We start from the raw sequence: 16,939 nt of genomic DNA, 5'->3' as shown, positions 1-16,939 counted from the left end.
TTAAGAATTTTAAAAAAGATTAAGCCCTAAAAATATTTAGAAGGTAAAATGCTTTAAAAGGACCAAGTCTTAAGGAATTTTATGACTAATCCTATAACTGCCTGTACTAGACAGCCTGTGACAGGTCGACCACACGGATTCACGCGTCTATTTTGGCAACACGCGGCATGTTTGTGCCAGAAGTCGCGTGGATTCAACAATCGTCATCAACATTTCACGATTACAAGCTTAGTTCTCGTATTAAACCGTACAGACGGTGGTTAAGCATTGTGGCATCTTATGTACATAGTTATAAGGTGCAACTTTGCAATAAAAATGTAGTGTGATATTGTGTAGTTTCGATATTTTTCTTTCTAGAGATCAGCAGAGTACGAGTGTAACTAAGATTTTTTTTAAAGATTATTAGTAATTTTGTAAAAGTTAACAGAAAACATAATTATATATTAGGTACCTACTCGAATTCACTATACCTAAAATTGTGATCAGCTGATTGGTATATAAGGATATCAGGTGTAGAAATAAGTTTTTTTTTTTAGATTTTGGTATTGGAAACATACAAAAATAATGTAATCTGAGCACTAACAACTAAAGCTTTCTCTGTCAAATATAAATACGATGTAAAATAAACACTTGTAATTAATTTAATTTCCTTTGTGATCTGTATTTCAGGGAAATGAAGTAATTAAGTTTTCAACGTCGTATTTAACGGATCCTATCAATAAAACGAGCGTATTTAACGAGCGTTCGGAGCACTTGTCCATTATTATGCATTCCGCTGTACAGTCGACCGCATATCAGCAGATAAATTTATTAATGGATAGGTGCTATACCTATCACTCCAATATACGGTGCTATATTATATAACTTGAAGTGCCGTCGACTATACAAACATTGGAATTAATTCTAGAAAGAGAGTTCTCAAGCAAACATTTATCTTTAATTAATAACGTATAGACTATAGAAATAATAAATTATTTTAAGCGTATTATCGAAGTTTTCAACATGTTTATGAACGGTTTTAATTGTTATTTGTAAAAGAGCTTTCGATTCATTTTGTTAAAGACATGACAAATTATTTAAATCTGGACCCTTAAAATTTTTCTATTGTATTGTTTGTTTTTAAACAGAACTTTTTTACGTAAATATTCAGGCCTTTTATAACTTGCGAAAAAAGACATCCTCAGGTGTAAAATTCGGAACTAACCCTAAAATATCACAATCATATTGTTATACAAGCAACTTGCTCCAATCCCCTCAATATAATATTGCAGAAAAATGTTAACACTAAAATGCCGCGACCCACGCCAGTATTACAGCCGACAGCAATTTTTCAAGCTGACTTAACCGTCTCATTAGGTCGAAGATGGGTGAGTACAGCCGGTCTATCCGACCACGGTTCTGACCGTCATATAAATTTTCATTAACGTGCCCCGTAGGGAATTCCTTCATTCGTAATAAACACAGGTTACGTGGACATATTTTTGTACCCCGAGGAACGCACTCGTGAACGGCTAAATGAAGGTTAATTTGATATATCACTTTTTGACAGGTTTTAATTTTATTATGGCTGTTCGTGGAAGGGTGTGTACGTACATGCCATTTTAATACTCTTTGACCTTGCTTTTTGACGCAGGCCGCTACCAATCGATCAAAATGCAAAGCATTGGGGGAGGCCTATGTTTAGCAGTGGACGTCCTATGGCTGAAATGATGATGATGATGACCTTACTTTGAACAGGCACATCAGACTGTAGGAATTCGTTGCAAACTAGCCTCTATTACAACAACACAAATGCCACCGTGTTTAGATTCATGTTCTGTCATCTGTACTTATACGAAGTGCTTCTCGTTAGACATTTCGATTCGATATAAAATGTAAGCTTAGATAAGAGATATGAGTGTTACATTATCTACTACTGATTTCAAATTCAATTAATTCCACTGGTAGCTTGGTCAGAGCTTGTGGTCAGTCTAGCAGATTACACACACTGCCAGTCGCGATTTGCGGCTTCGAATCCCGCTAGGACCAAATTGTAGTGTAATGGGTACCTACTAGAGTAAGTTTAAGTATGTGTTGGTTTCCTTTATCTAGTCTCCATAAAATATTTTACTTTATGAAAGTTGTAGTAAAATCAATATAGAAACGTAAGTATGCCATACTTCCAAAGAAAACTATTACAAAGTACGATTACATCAATTAGACTATGAAATAAGTATGGGGTATTATGGTATCTCTAATTTGAAGAAACATACTCAAGCTATACCTACTTCCAACTACAATTTGAAACAATTACCGACCTCCAATACCTGTAATTAAATTTCAAAACCGTTCAGTTTTCTACGAATTCATCTTTCTATCGGTAGTGCAGCAATTGGAAATGGGAATAGTTCAACATTGTGAGGGCTCTTCTTGATTACAATCTCACTCACGCAATGTTCGTCATATACCTATGTTATGATAGAGCCAGTTTTCCTAGAAGATTCATCTTTGTTTTGAACGCTTTCAGCTATAGGTATTAATTCGGGAAACAGACGTAGGCAGCAAGTTCTCTCCCACACTGTGCGGATTTAAGATAGATCGATTTATTGTTTTAGAAAGACTTTAGCTAATAATGATAACAAAATTAGAAATATTGAGCCAATCACTCATACAAGCGTGTGATCTAATTTTATCTACATTACAGATCGTCAGCGATAGATCAATTATGTAGATTTGAGATGTTTATTGAAAACTGCGTGTATTTTTAATGAGAGATGTTGATTGATAGGAAATTAAATTAATCCCCAGTTTTATATCTGTGTTTAAACGCGTACGAGTTTCAGATAAAGGAAATTTTGCTATTGGCTGGCTTTCCATAACGACGGGCCCTGCGCTGCCCGCATCCATGTTCTTCCCGCGACCTTCACCTGATCCTCGGTCCACCTAGTAGGAGGCCTGCCCACGCTACGTCTTCCAACCCGTGGTTGCCACCCGAGAACTTTTCTGCTCCAACGGCCATCGTCTCTACGAGCTATGTGCCCCGCCCACTGCCAATTAATTTTAGCAATTCTGCGAGCTATGTCGTTTATTATAATTATAAATAAAGTATAAGTAAAGTAGTTTACTATAAATAAAACTAGGTATATACATGGATAGGTGGTGATCAAAACAACGTGTATATTCCCGGTAGCCGGTTATATTTACGTTCCGTAAATAGTCGCCGAAAGTTCGCCGCCGTATGTGGCTCGTCAGTAAATATTGGACTTGCTCAGTTCGCGGTTTATCGGATATCAACTTTGTTTGTAGCGGCTGAGTTTCGTTGTATAATGTGGAACTAACTCCACATTGGACAGTGTTACTTTTACAAAAACAAAGGAAAACATTTCCTAAATATCCTACGTTGAATAACTCGTTTGTAGAACTATCTGCCTGCCAACATCGCATTAGTTTTTTCTACCCTACAATGCCGACAATACTGGGGCATCGAAGAAAAATCGCACGCTTATCTTCGTCCGAAAAAGGTAGAAAACGCCTCGGTAACATTTTGATCACCGATTATTATTTACCATTACATAATATGACCCGTTATCCCTTCTTAGGATGGGTTGCACCATTGTACTTTCATAAACGTCAGAAATCTGTCAAACTCTATAAGAAAACTCACCGGTTATCGTCATAGTTACTGTTAAAGTTAGGAGGTGCCACTCAGTCTTAGATATACAAAAATAACCGCTAGGCTCTACTTTTGAAAAACAAGATACATAATAGCAAATTCGAATAGTACACTTTCATATAATTAGCAAGCGCAACGAACAAATACTTACCTACAAATGAATACCTACGTTTTTACAGTTACCAATTTGGAAATAAAGTGTCCATTACAAACATTTTCACAATACCAAATTTTCAACCGCCGTCCAAATAAAATCACTCCGAAGATTGATCCAACCCATTTGCCCGAAGAAGTTCTTAAATAAACGAAAAGAAAACGATTTTTGGTTTTATTCGACTGTTTGCTTCGTGCTCGAACATAATTAAGTTACACTGTGGAAAAGATAGGACAGTATCATCGATAATGGACTGGGCGAAAATGGGAGGTCTTGCCAGCCCAGTAAATGCAATTTCTACGGTTATCGAATTTTTGTCACCTGCGGCAATTTTTAGATGTGACCGATATTTTTAGAGCACGCGATGCGATAGTCTTTTAACAATTTTTTTATAGATTTTGCGATTTTTAAATGAAATGCTTTTCGCACACCTAGTCTATGGGGACGGCCAGTGGGTTATGTGGGACTCTCCCGCCTACCGGACCAAACGGAGCCGCGAGTTATTGTCCAGGTTGGACTGGACATTCGTCCGCAGCTCCGCCTCAGGCTAGAGTCTATTGAGTAGGTCTCTCAATATCAACTTTAAATCCCATAACTCAGTTTCTGGGTTCCATTTGTGTAGGCTTGTACTTCTGCTAAAGGAACGCTAAGTCATCAGTCGGGTTAGGTTTACTTGGCCTTATAACTACTTAGAATTGCTGACACCAGAGTAAAGTTTTGGCCTCACAAGAATTAAACAATTTAATTAACAATTAGCATCGGTGTTTGAAGAATCAACACACCGCACCGTTCTTATAAAATCTTTAGCTTTTATTAATCAATTTCGGAAGTTTTGTGTTTTCTTTCGACGGGTTCATCCAGTGTCTAAGTAGCTTAGATGGAAGAGCAATCGCCCGGCAAGCGAAAGTTCCTGGGTTCAATTCCCGCCTTAGGCGGTTTGATTTTTTCAAGTTATTTATATGTAATTTACAATTTAGTTTGAGATGCAACTCTTAACGACAAAAATTAAATAACAATGACGGTGCAACTTAGCCTTAGTTCTTATTAAAAGTCAAATCCTAAATCAGCTAATGTAAAACGGCCATAGTGGAATTATGTGCTTTGTTGTAAACGATGATAAATTGTATTACTTTACTAAATTACTTTACAGAATGAGAGCTCTTGTAAGTGGCCATTATTTTGCCGTAATTTTATTACTAGTAGATAAAATTGCTTCAAATACTGTAAATTAATTTGTGTGAAATGGTGATCAAAGAGATACGGTCTATGTTTTACGACCGTATTCACAAACGATGCTCGCTAACCCTTTAACTGGTACCTATAGAGAAAAATATTTTTCATTAGTTTTGAACCTTATGTTTTCTCAATAAGGTTCAAAATATGGTGGCAACAATTCTGCCACTACCAGGTAGAGGTTTAAGTGTCGAATAGAATGATTGTGCGATTGGTTCGTGTGTCACCCCGTGCGTCCACGCGCACTGTGAGACCTCATAGTAACGTTTGTGAATACGGGAGTTAGTTGGTTACTTAAGTAAAGTGTCTCTATAGATCTCTACTTTAACTTTAACCAAATGTTTCTGGCGTCACTGTTTTAAGGTTCCTTACACAAAAGGTAATTTTAAAATTTTTATTAAACTCAGGTTTTAAACAAATCTGAAGTAATTGTAAATAGAATCAAAAAAAATTTTTTTTTCATTTTGTGCGTAAGTTTATTTTATAATAAACCTAAGTATAACAAAACATATGCCATAGCAAAACAAACAAACAGAATCTTTATGTAAACAGCGACTCCATGTTCTACCGACATGACGTTTAACTGTGGTTTTACTAAGGCAGCAACGCAACGAAACCACAGCGTTGATTCGAAGAGATTAACCATATTCACGTGTGTGGTGTGTTGACGGCTCTTTGATGCTGATATTAAATTACTTCACAGTTACTTATGATGTTAAATACAAACCTGATGATATGCCAACATGTTCCTTATCGCTTATTATAACACCTAGATTCTGGAGGAAATTTCTCGTCAAGGCTTTCATGTACAAGGCTACAGGGCTTATTTATGTCACTGTGATTTGTAAACGAGGTATTAACGGATAAGTATGTCTGGGACGTGAAGACTTATCGGGCCATCATAGGATATTACACTTGGTCTACTCGCTTGATACCCTCTAAATTGTTTAGACATATAATAAAGTAATGTCACTTTATGAGAAAATTACGTTCAGTCAGATTTTCCACTTAAAGAGGTTTGGTTGCCACAAAAACGAAGCTTAATCATGATTTTAATATATCAATTATACAATGACGTAACCAATACCACATGTTACAAGAACCAAACTAATTCGGAATGAAATCATAAATCTAGTAAACTTCTTTATAATAAACCCGTTTTCACGTCGACTATACCCTAGTAAACGCTTGTTAAATTATTAACACGTTAAATAAACATTAATCAAACTCAACCTATGTTTTCTTTGCTCGGCACAAATGTATAATAGCTAAATAATATTTCCATTAAATGGTCTGACTGACGTCGAGGTTGTTTCAGTAGAAGCAAACAAATTAACGTAAACTTCTATTATTAATGCAACAACATTATTATATCTGATAGATTGATGCGATAAGCAAAGTGTTATTTATGTACGAGTATACATAGATTGAACACAGATTAAATTATTATTTGAAAGTAAAATAAAGCGTAACTCTACAAGTAAGAAAGCAGACAGAGGTATAACCTGTACCTCTAGTAGGAAAAACTTTCGAGTTCGTTTCGTTGCGTATTCAAAGTGTCATCGAAAAATTTTGTATGAAAAATTAAACAGCGCCCCCTAGGGCGGCTATAATATAGGGGGCGCTGTTTAATTTTTCATACAAAATTTTTCGATGACACTTTGAATACGCAACGAAACGAACTCGAAAGTATTTCGTACTAGAGGTACTGAATGAGTTAACTACGCACCTGGCAGCTGTGACGTTAAATCGACGTTGTGGTACCCGACGGGGCCAAAGCGAGTCCAGCGAGGTGCGCAGTTAACTCTCGGGTTGTATACGAGTTACTAATTAAAAAAACACCTTCGTCAATGGTAACAACAGTTTTCAGTTTGGTTCTTTTGTGACAGGTCATTTCCGGACTCAATCACACATTTTTGTTCCAGTCATTATTATTTTTTGTTACCGGCAGATAACTTTTTAATCCGCAGCGGCATGTCTCGGTTCAATTGAGCTATGTCACACGTCCTTGAAACCTGAAATGGACTGTGATTGTGTGTGACATATGAAGTTTTATTTAAATAAGTCACACTTTTCTTGTGTCATTTTATCACTTACACTTTAAAATAAATCGATTTTATACGAGTATATTTCCACTTTCAAGAATGTGTCGTTTATGTTAACCCGCAGGAAAACCCTTCTATTTGAGAAGCCACATAAAAAACTTGTAATAATAATAAAAAGGGTTTTACAGGCAGTAACATGACCCTTATTGTTTTTGAAAATAGTCAGTTCCACTCTTTGTGTCGGTTCCTTGGCGCCTTAACGTCTGGAGCGAAAAGTAACTTTGCTATGGCTAAATATAAACTTGGCAAAGGCCGGATCATTAATGATAGATCGCCCGGAGTCCTGCCAGCAGGACTTAAAGTACTTCCGGTAGGACGCAAAATTAAAAGATCACAGTTTCGTAAGTATACATTGTACAAATTTCAAATTTACACGAAAAAATAGAGTGTTTCTCTCTCTTTCACCCAATAGTGCCCAAGATCGAAAAACGCGACTAACCGTTAGTCGGAGCCCGATGGCGCACGAGTATACACGGGGGCAGCGCGTTCGCGCTCGCGCGACACATTTTGACGCGCCGGGCGTGGAGTCGGCAACATTTTGGCGATAATATTATAATGAATGTGAAGTATTCCAGCCTAATCAAACATTTATAATTTATTTCTTGTTTTTGTTTTTAATTTGTAGTGTATTTGTAAGTGATAGGTGTAATTTCTAATACAAAGTGACGTACCAAAGTAATTAATTTAAAGTTCCTTATTATAGTTCCTATTAGTTAAGTTGAAAGAAGATAAACAAGTTTATAATATATTAAGAAAAGTAAAATACTGGTTAAACAAAATGATTCTACGACATGACTTTTTATTTAATAAACACTAACCAAGTGTTTACTACTTCTGGTGAGGATGAGTTCAAATTTGAAGGTCACCGTACTGCTGGAAGGACCAGCAAGCAAACACGTACAAATTGCGTACTGCGGGCAGGACTTGCGATAATCTTCTGGCAGGACGTTTAGAACAAAAGACCAGTCCTTCCAGAAGAGCTTCCAGCAGGACAAAGCACCGGGCGATCTATCATTAAACATCTTTGTTTATTACGTATTGAGTTAATTTCAATTTTGGATTATAAAATGATTATTTGTTATTTCATGCTGGATTCGTAACAATGTGGTTTTAATTAATCCTCATATTTTTGTATTCCTCATTATACAAACAGGAGCATATTTTTAATAAGAGATGATCAAACAAACCGCTCTCCAGTTAAACGGTATAACAGCGATCCTTCCGAGAAAGTCAAATCTCTCTAAAGCATTTGGCTTTACAAGACTATACTCGTTTAAAGTAGCATGACATGACATGAAACTGACAATAAAGAATTATTCAAAGATATATTAAGGCTCAGAAGCATCTTAACTTTAACCGTAACTATAATTTTGACCGTGTTTTTGTATAGAGGGACTTGACGTTTGTTGAGGTTACAGTTAGATGGTGCAACTCACGGTAAAAGGTAATATTTTCTCAGTATTCTTAACATTATTTCACTTTGCATTCAAATGTAGGTTATGTCATACAATTAGATAAATAGACAACTCGGTGTCAATGTCAACAAATGTCGATGACTTATTATTTGTTATTACACAAATTACTAATACTCCTGTTAGCCCCTCGTACTAAGCTAAATATGCTTGTATCACGAGTGAGCTCACCACAATAGTTGTTCAAAAAATTTGTCGCAGACTAATGTTTGCTTGAACTATAGTTCAAATGTAGGCACACGTTCACACGGCTATATCGAAAACCAATGTCCCAGGGAAATGAGATGCGCCCGCAATAGCCTGATTCTCCGACTAATGCCACCTTGTCATTTGCCACACAATAGACTTAGCTGAGTTGCACCACCTTACTTTGACCTTAACTTTTACGATAACCGGCGTTTTTTGTATAGAATTTGACAGAGTTTTGAAGTTGGTGCAACGCAGCCTTAATGTGGTTCCCTTTGCGTTTATTTTTGTTGCTTCAAAAATACTGGCTTTTAAAACAACCTATGTGGTAGGTATTGCACTTTTAAAATTGTAATTATTATAGTTAATTCCAAATAATAGTTTGAAATAATAATTTGGAAAATATGTTGTTATAAATCCGAAACATGAAACAATGATATTAAGATTTCTAACTGCAAGTATCTGTTAAAACAATCAGCATGCTCAATACCTCCAGAACTCGTGTGATTCTGTATAGTGTTTGTTATATAAATTTCATTAATTGAGATAAATTAGTAACAATGTAAGCTTTGTTTAACCAATAAATTGTCTTACGCAAGTCCCTTTAGACGCTGTTCTAACACTCATATACGGCCTCAAAACATGATGATATTGGAAGCAAAATATCCAGGGAATACTTCAGTACTAAGTTGGAATAACTCGCTTCGGCTAATGTCCGCCTGATTCTAGGACAGAGCACGATATTCGTGTCACTAATTGGATTCGTAAGGGCCAGGCTACATGGCCAAATTAGAGCAGACTAAAGCAACGACAAACATCCAATTGTATTTTTGGTGATCGGAATGGCTTTTAGTGGTTTTCACGAGTTTTGAGGGGCATTTACATTAGCTACAATTAAATAAATAAGCTTAGCAAATATATAAAAGATATTACTCTAATCAAACGTTTGACGAAATTGGTTGTTCTCTCATAGACGTGTGTAGTGTAATTAGATAACATAACGACGATAAAAAGATATTCGAGTCATCCAAATCATTTTTAAAAGTATCAAAAAATGCAACTGCAGTCGGTAATAGACAGCTCCAGCTAAAAGCACCTGCTCTATCCACGATACGCTAGTAGCTTTCTAGGTTAATTTTATGCGGAAATTGTTCACTGTCGCTACATCACGTCAGAATACTTTTATTACTTACCAAGAAACATTATTTTAAAACAGTAGAATTCGCAAACGAATTTGCAAACCATATCGTGTTCGTTTGTCTTTTGTTTTTGAGCGACACGTTGATAGCTGGTTTAGGAGTTTTGGGCTCCATATTATAAAGCTAGTGGTTTTGGATGAGGATGCTGTTAGTGACAAATATAACGTAGATGCACAATTGTATCAGAATTATTGTAGTTTTATAATTAGCTGGCTACGTCTAATTCCTTGTATGTCTAGATCGTCTCTCAGAAAATCTATTAAAAACTATTTACAGTGTGTGACGGAATATCACTTGAGAACGACTCGAATGGTTCGATCTTTGTCAGAATTACCTTTGAATGAAAAACGCTCTTCAAAATCTGTCTGTTACAACACTGAAATCTACGCTCGCTAAACGGAGGGTAAAAATTTATAGTATACCATAATATTAGATAGTCTTCAGTCAACAGCATGTCGGACTACATTTTCTTGCAAATGGAACCTATTACTACTACTACACAACATTCTTAAGCTTCATACGCTATCAGCTGTAATATCTGGAAATCCCAGTCGAATCAGGCTTTAGTACAAACTCAACATCAGCCCAAATTAATCTTCGCTGGAGCATTAGAATCCATCGGAAACTAATCTGGCAGCGGCATCTATTGAATGTGACAATTTTCGCAAACGAAATGGACTCTAAAGGCTCTTATTTACCGGAATTCCGAAACATTAAATTAACTAGCCGCAAATCAGTTCACGTCGATCCCGCTTCCGAGTAAATTCAAAGCAAATATCCAATATTTCATAATAACAAAAATTAGAATATACTGCGCTAAATTTAATTCGTCTTATTGCTTCCATGAATATGCATGGACCGCTAATGCAGCTGAATTTCATTTATTAGTTTTCGAACGCGTGTGCATTGTTGCTAATTTGGACTTTATGAATAGTTGATAATAATGTATTGTTTTGAATAATTAACTCTTAGTCAAAATGTTGTTTCTTAATTTCAGTGAGGCATCATTTTTGATGGCGGCCGACGCCGTCTCGTGAATTCGAATCCCACCGAGGACAAATGTATTTGTATCCAAAAACATGTTTATTTCAGTAAATCTTTTACCTAAAACTACAGTTAAATCATCATTAAGTACATAGAATAAAACAAACTCACTTTCCGCTATCTGTCCCTATGGTATGATATCTTTAAAACTACGCAACGGATTTTGATACGTTTTTTTTAATAGATAGAGCGATTCAAGAGAAAGGTTTTAAATAAGTATAAAACATTTTACCTATGCGAAGCAGGAGGTGTTCGCTAGTTTATCTATAAAACTAATTTTAATCTTACTTAGTTTAGGATGGGGCTTCCCCCCATCCACTGACAAATTCACTAACAGACTTGAGTGTTTAAATAACTTTGAGAAGTGACCTAATTTCTCTTATGATTTTATTAATTAATATCCACACATAAGTAAGTACGTCTATTTCAGAAATGTAACTGAGTCATTGTTCGCATTACACTGTGTCAGTCGGCCTCACTTTATTTATGAAAACATCTGTTGCAGAACTCGAATCAAGGGCTTCGCGATTTAATACAAGATTAATTTTAATACTGAACCAGAAATAATTCTGACATACGTCTGATTTATACGAAGATAAAACAATTAGTTCTGCGTCCTTGTCAACTGTTTTGTTTGAAAGAATTATTTGTAGGCATTTGTTTTATTAGTAGCAAGTGTTTTATAACAAGATATTTCATGGAAATATTTCCACTTCAGAGGTGAAATTTATGACCACTTATGACGTAGTTACCTACATGACGTCACTAGCTACAAGTGCTCTTAATAACGTCATTCTCCATAAAGTTGCTGATATCCTATGTGTCAATCGTAGTGTAATTACTAACCTTTACCGTTAGTTTTTTTGTCCTAAATATGTGTTTGTGTTTATTATAAATACTAGCGGCCGCCCACGACTTTACGCGTGGATCCCGTTTTACCCCCTTAGGGGTGGAGTTACGTAAAATCTTTTCTTAGCGGATGCCTACGTCATAACATCTACCGGCATGCTAAATTTCAGCCTGATCCATCCAGTGGTTTGGGCTGTGAGTTGATAGATCACTATGTCAGTCAGTCAGTCAGTCACTATTTCTTTTAACATTTTTTGTATGATTCCATGCCATGTTACGTATGGGAAGACAAATAAATAAAATAATATCAGCCCACTTCAGCGGGAAACAGGAATCCGATGCGTTTTCCCGGATGCCCCATCATTACTTTTAATTGGATTCTCTCATAGTTCTGCTATGAATAAGTTTCATACTCGAGTATCTTTGGCTGCACTAAAACAATCAACGGAATTCTTGAAGTGCTGTTAAAATAATAAATGTAATGTTATGTATTTGTTTTTTGTAATAAAAAACCTATAAATTAGATAAAGCTTTACAGTCGAGTTATGAAATTACGAGCTCAACCTACCAATGTTTTGATATATTTTTCTCTATAATCTCAGCCAAACATCTTAGGCTGAGTTGCACCACCAAACTTTGACCGTAACTTTAACGATAACCGGTGAATTATTTATGGAGTTTGACAAATTTTTGGCATTTGTTACAGTCAAAGTAAGACGGTGCAACCCAGCCTTAGAATTGACTGCTTTATTTCAGTCACTTCTCAGACAAAGCAAATATAAACTTATCTAGCTATTTTTACATTCTCGTATGTTTAAGTCCTTGCAAGTTTAGATACGTCTCAGATTTATTACAATGCTTCAGTCAATATCCAAAGTTATTTCGGGGTTTCCAAAAGGCTACTCGTATAAGTCAAACAAAAGACAACTACTCTCTATTAGTAAGTATGTCTTATGTTTGACTTAATACCCTTTATGCCTTTGATTATAAGAGATATAATTATTAAATTGCTCTCAATTCAGGCCGATTTAATACCGAGATGCCGCGACACTCGCGCAGGCATGTGCATGCCCATTGCAAACTTAATTGGACCGATGTAGTGCAGTTCAATATTTCTTATCCAGATGAAATACATCTTTTCTGTCATAATACCTATATTTTGGAAATATGTAGAACGTGGCTGATAAACATTTAAAAAATACATGAATAAAAATTAACACTCGAGAGCTTTTAGGCTTTTTCTTGAAATAAATAAGAACTTCAAAAATTGCTATTTGTTTTAAAATGGAAGTAAATAAAAGAACCTAGATATGCTAAATGTAATATAATATTGCATAATATGCGCCAGTATCTTTTTTATTTATCTATACTTATAATAAATCTGTAGAGAGGTCAATTCTGTACATGAAATATATTTTCAAAATAACTATCAGGGGGTGATTAGTGATCGATACTGATGCCAAAAATGCAATCAGCAAAATTTTTGTCTGTCTATGTATGTTCCTTATAGAAACAAAAACTACTCGACGGATTTTAACAAAACTTAGTACAATTATTCTTCATACTCCTGGGCAGGTTATAGTATGCTTATAAATTCCCACGGGAACGGGAATTAGCGGGAAAATCTTTTTGTATGAAAAATCTAAACCGTTAAAGTTAGACGCTTGAAACTTAAAACTTAGTTACAACAGGATATTGCAAAATTCTCAGGGGAACGGGAGTTAGCGGGAAAAACTAAACCGCGTAAGATAGATGAAGGGGGTAAAACGGGATCCACGCGTACGAAGTCGCGGACGGCCGCTAGTCTATACTTATAATAAATCTGTAGAGAGGTCAATTCTGTACATGAAATATATTTTCAAAATAACTATCAGGGGGTGATTAGTGATCGATACTGATGCCAAAAATGCAATCAGTAAAATTTTTGTCTGTCTGTCTGTCCGTCTGTATGTTCCTTATAGAAACAAAATCTACTCGACAGATTTTAACGAAACTTGGTACAATTATTCTTCGTACTCCTGGGCAGGTTATAGTACACTTAGGAATTCCCAAGGGAACGGGAATTAGCGGGAAAATCCTTTTGTATGAAAAATCTAAACCGCTTAAGTTAGACGCTTGAAATTTGGCATGCAGGTATCTTATTAAACTTAAAGCTTAGTTACAACAGGATATTGCAAAATTCCCACGGGAACGGGAGTTAGCGGGAAAAAACCTTTGTATGAAAAAATCTAAACCGCGTAAGATAGATGAAGGGGGTAAAACCGGATCCACGCGTACGAAGTCGCGGGTGGCCGCTAGTTTTAAAATAAGTCTTATTTTTACGTACATTTTAGACAAAAAGTCCTCACAAAGCGACAGTAACCATTGGTACTAAGAGACGTTTCACGCGCCCTCAAGTCGCGCTATAATGAGCATGGCGGACCGTCATTGTGCGACGCACTCGACCTCTTTCACACAATCCAGTTTCCATATTTGGTGTTTTCGATACTTACTGCATTTTTTGAATTTGGCACCCTTTAGAATACTTCAAGGACATTTCTTGAAAAATACTCGGGAGGTCAACAACAACAGTTTACCTGAAAAAAAAAACATTCTGTTATTTTGCATTGTTATGGCAAGGTACCTACGTAATTTTGCAAAATAACGCTCAGAAAGAACTCAATTCAAATCAGTCATAGATTAAGTTCATCTGTGATTCTTCTAAAAAAATCTACCTATACAAAATCTCATCTATGCTTGAACTTATATCTAGCCTTCTTTCTGTAATAAACTCCTTAGATAGACTTTTACAGGAATCGAATGCAGGACCGTTTGTTTTTCTCCCAGACGGCTGTCAACTACATAAACCTACGTCATTCGCGGTTATAACAGAAAATGCACCCTCAACAAAGTTTCGTAATCATTCTTTATTTAGCCAAGCCAAAATAACCGGCTATTTTAGAAGTTTGTCAACTCGAAACCAAATAAAAGTAACGAAGTTAATCAAATTGTATGAATAAACAATGAGTCTGAGGCTGACTTTCTGTGGGGCTGAGATTCCATTGCCTCATTAATTTTCATTTTACAGCTACCATTATAATCATAAGTATCACATTTTGAAGAAAACCCATATTGACAATAGCTTTGTGAATAATATCTTGTTATTGTTGATTTTACGTGCTCTCAAACATATTACATACTTGAAATAGTTCGTGACACTCAATGTATTCTGGAGTGAAGGCCATGTGCCGGAAAACGCAGCGTGAGACGTCCACCCACAAGGTGGACCGACGACCTGATAAAGGTAGTAGGAAGACGCTGGATGCAGGTCGCTTCCAACCGTGCGATGTGGAAGTCATTGGGGGAGGCCTATGTTCAGCAGTGGACGTCCTATGGCTAAAATGATGATGATGATGAAAGTGGTCAAAAGTTAGCAACACAGCCTTAATTCAATAGGGATGATGACTGGGTAATGAAATCGAAATTCTATTTAGTCCGTCAGACAGATAATTAGAAAATATTAGACTCATATTTTTTTCCATAATCGAATAATTACAGTATTAAGTATATTGAGTTGAAATGTCGCGTGACGTCACTTTTGAGTAAAAATTCTACTCAAGCGTGACGTATCGCGCCATTTCAACTCGATGTAGCACTGTTATTATTTAATTATGAAAGAAAATAAAAAATATGCGTCTAATATTTTCTAATTATCTGTCTGACGGACAAATAATTGAAATTTTGTCATCTAGCCTATTGTGACAAAGACGTGTTGTGAACTTTTTTGCTACTTTGGGTGTCACGAACTATGTATTTGACTATGAAAAAAAAACTTTAAAGGCACCATCTAACAACACCACAGAATTATTAAAATCGTCTACTAACATAACCTTTATGAATATGAGCCTTAGCAGTCAACAACATCGTTTGGAAGTTATAAGGAAGCCAACCGCAAAGCGCATTTCATGAATATAAAGGCGAATCGTGTTCGCCAAATGGCATAATAGTCCAGTCATTATAGTAAGTTCACCTCGGAATTCGAGATACCCAGCTGTAAGTCTGTAAATACGTGTATATTGACACCCTAAAAGTTGTCTCCAAACCTACATATCGATGGGTGCCTGGAATAAAGCCGCAATCGACAAAACACAATTTTACAGGAGAAGAGATTTAGTGAAATTTTTGAATAATAACTAAACTACGAGGCGTATCCAAATGGTTTGTATATCAAACGATGCGTTATTTTTTCTGGAGTAACATATAATGTGCATAAGGTTATAGTGCTTAGAATATACCTTAAAAAAGGTAGAAATACATATTGCCGCTTCATACTTTGAAAGTCGGTTCCGTAAGAGTCCATTGTGGTTTTATTCCGGTAAAAAGTGCAAAAGTAATCATACAGCAATAGTGCATTGCAGCGTTGTGCGCTGATCTGAAGGATGTATGGCGAATACAGTAATAGCGGTTTGCTTGAATTTAATGATCGACTTGGAAAATGTACTGGTGAATGTCTGTCCGTCTGTATGTTCCTTATAGAAACAAAAACTACTCGACGGATTTTAACGAAACTTGGTACAATTATTCTTCATACACCTGGGCAGGTTATAGTTTACTTAGGAATTCCCACGGGAACAGGAATTAGCGGGAAAATCCTTTTGTATGAAAAATCTAAACGCTTAACGGAAGTTAGACGCTTGAAATTTGGTATGTAGGTACCTTAGTAAACTTAAAGCTTATTTACAACAAGGAATTCCCGAAATTCCCACGGGAATTAGCGGGAAAATCCTTTTGTATGAAAAACCTAAACCCCTTAAGTTGACTTGAAGTGATGCAGTGACCGCGCGCTCTCCGCCCTCTATCTCGAAAACGGTTCACCGTATAAAAAAATTTTTTAAACAAAATTTGTAGAGAATTTAGTATTCTACAATATTGATAATAAATACAAATAGCAAAAAACCCATAGGAAATGAGATATTTCCAAAAAAAGCGCAAAAAAACGATTTTTGTGACCTTTGACCTTAAAATTTAATAGTTGCTTACACCCTACCATATGTAGGTTTTGAGAC

The 16,939-nt window shown here is 35.9% G+C and overlaps 1 protein-coding gene across 1 annotated transcript in view; it reads left to right on the top strand.

The window, feature by feature from the left end:
* The window catches only part of LOC114351599 (zyxin-like), a 129,951-nt gene that overhangs the window by 28,079 nt on the left and 84,933 nt on the right, over window positions 1–16,939 (top strand). The gene's annotated exons all lie outside the window — the stretch shown is intronic.

This window comes from Ostrinia furnacalis, unplaced genomic scaffold, assembly GCF_004193835.3.
Source record: "Ostrinia furnacalis isolate ACB-3 unplaced genomic scaffold, ASM419383v2 OfSCF1166, whole genome shotgun sequence".
Taxonomy (NCBI): Eukaryota; Metazoa; Arthropoda; class Insecta; order Lepidoptera; family Crambidae; genus Ostrinia; species Ostrinia furnacalis.
This window is presented reverse-complemented; position numbering and strand designations above follow the sequence as displayed.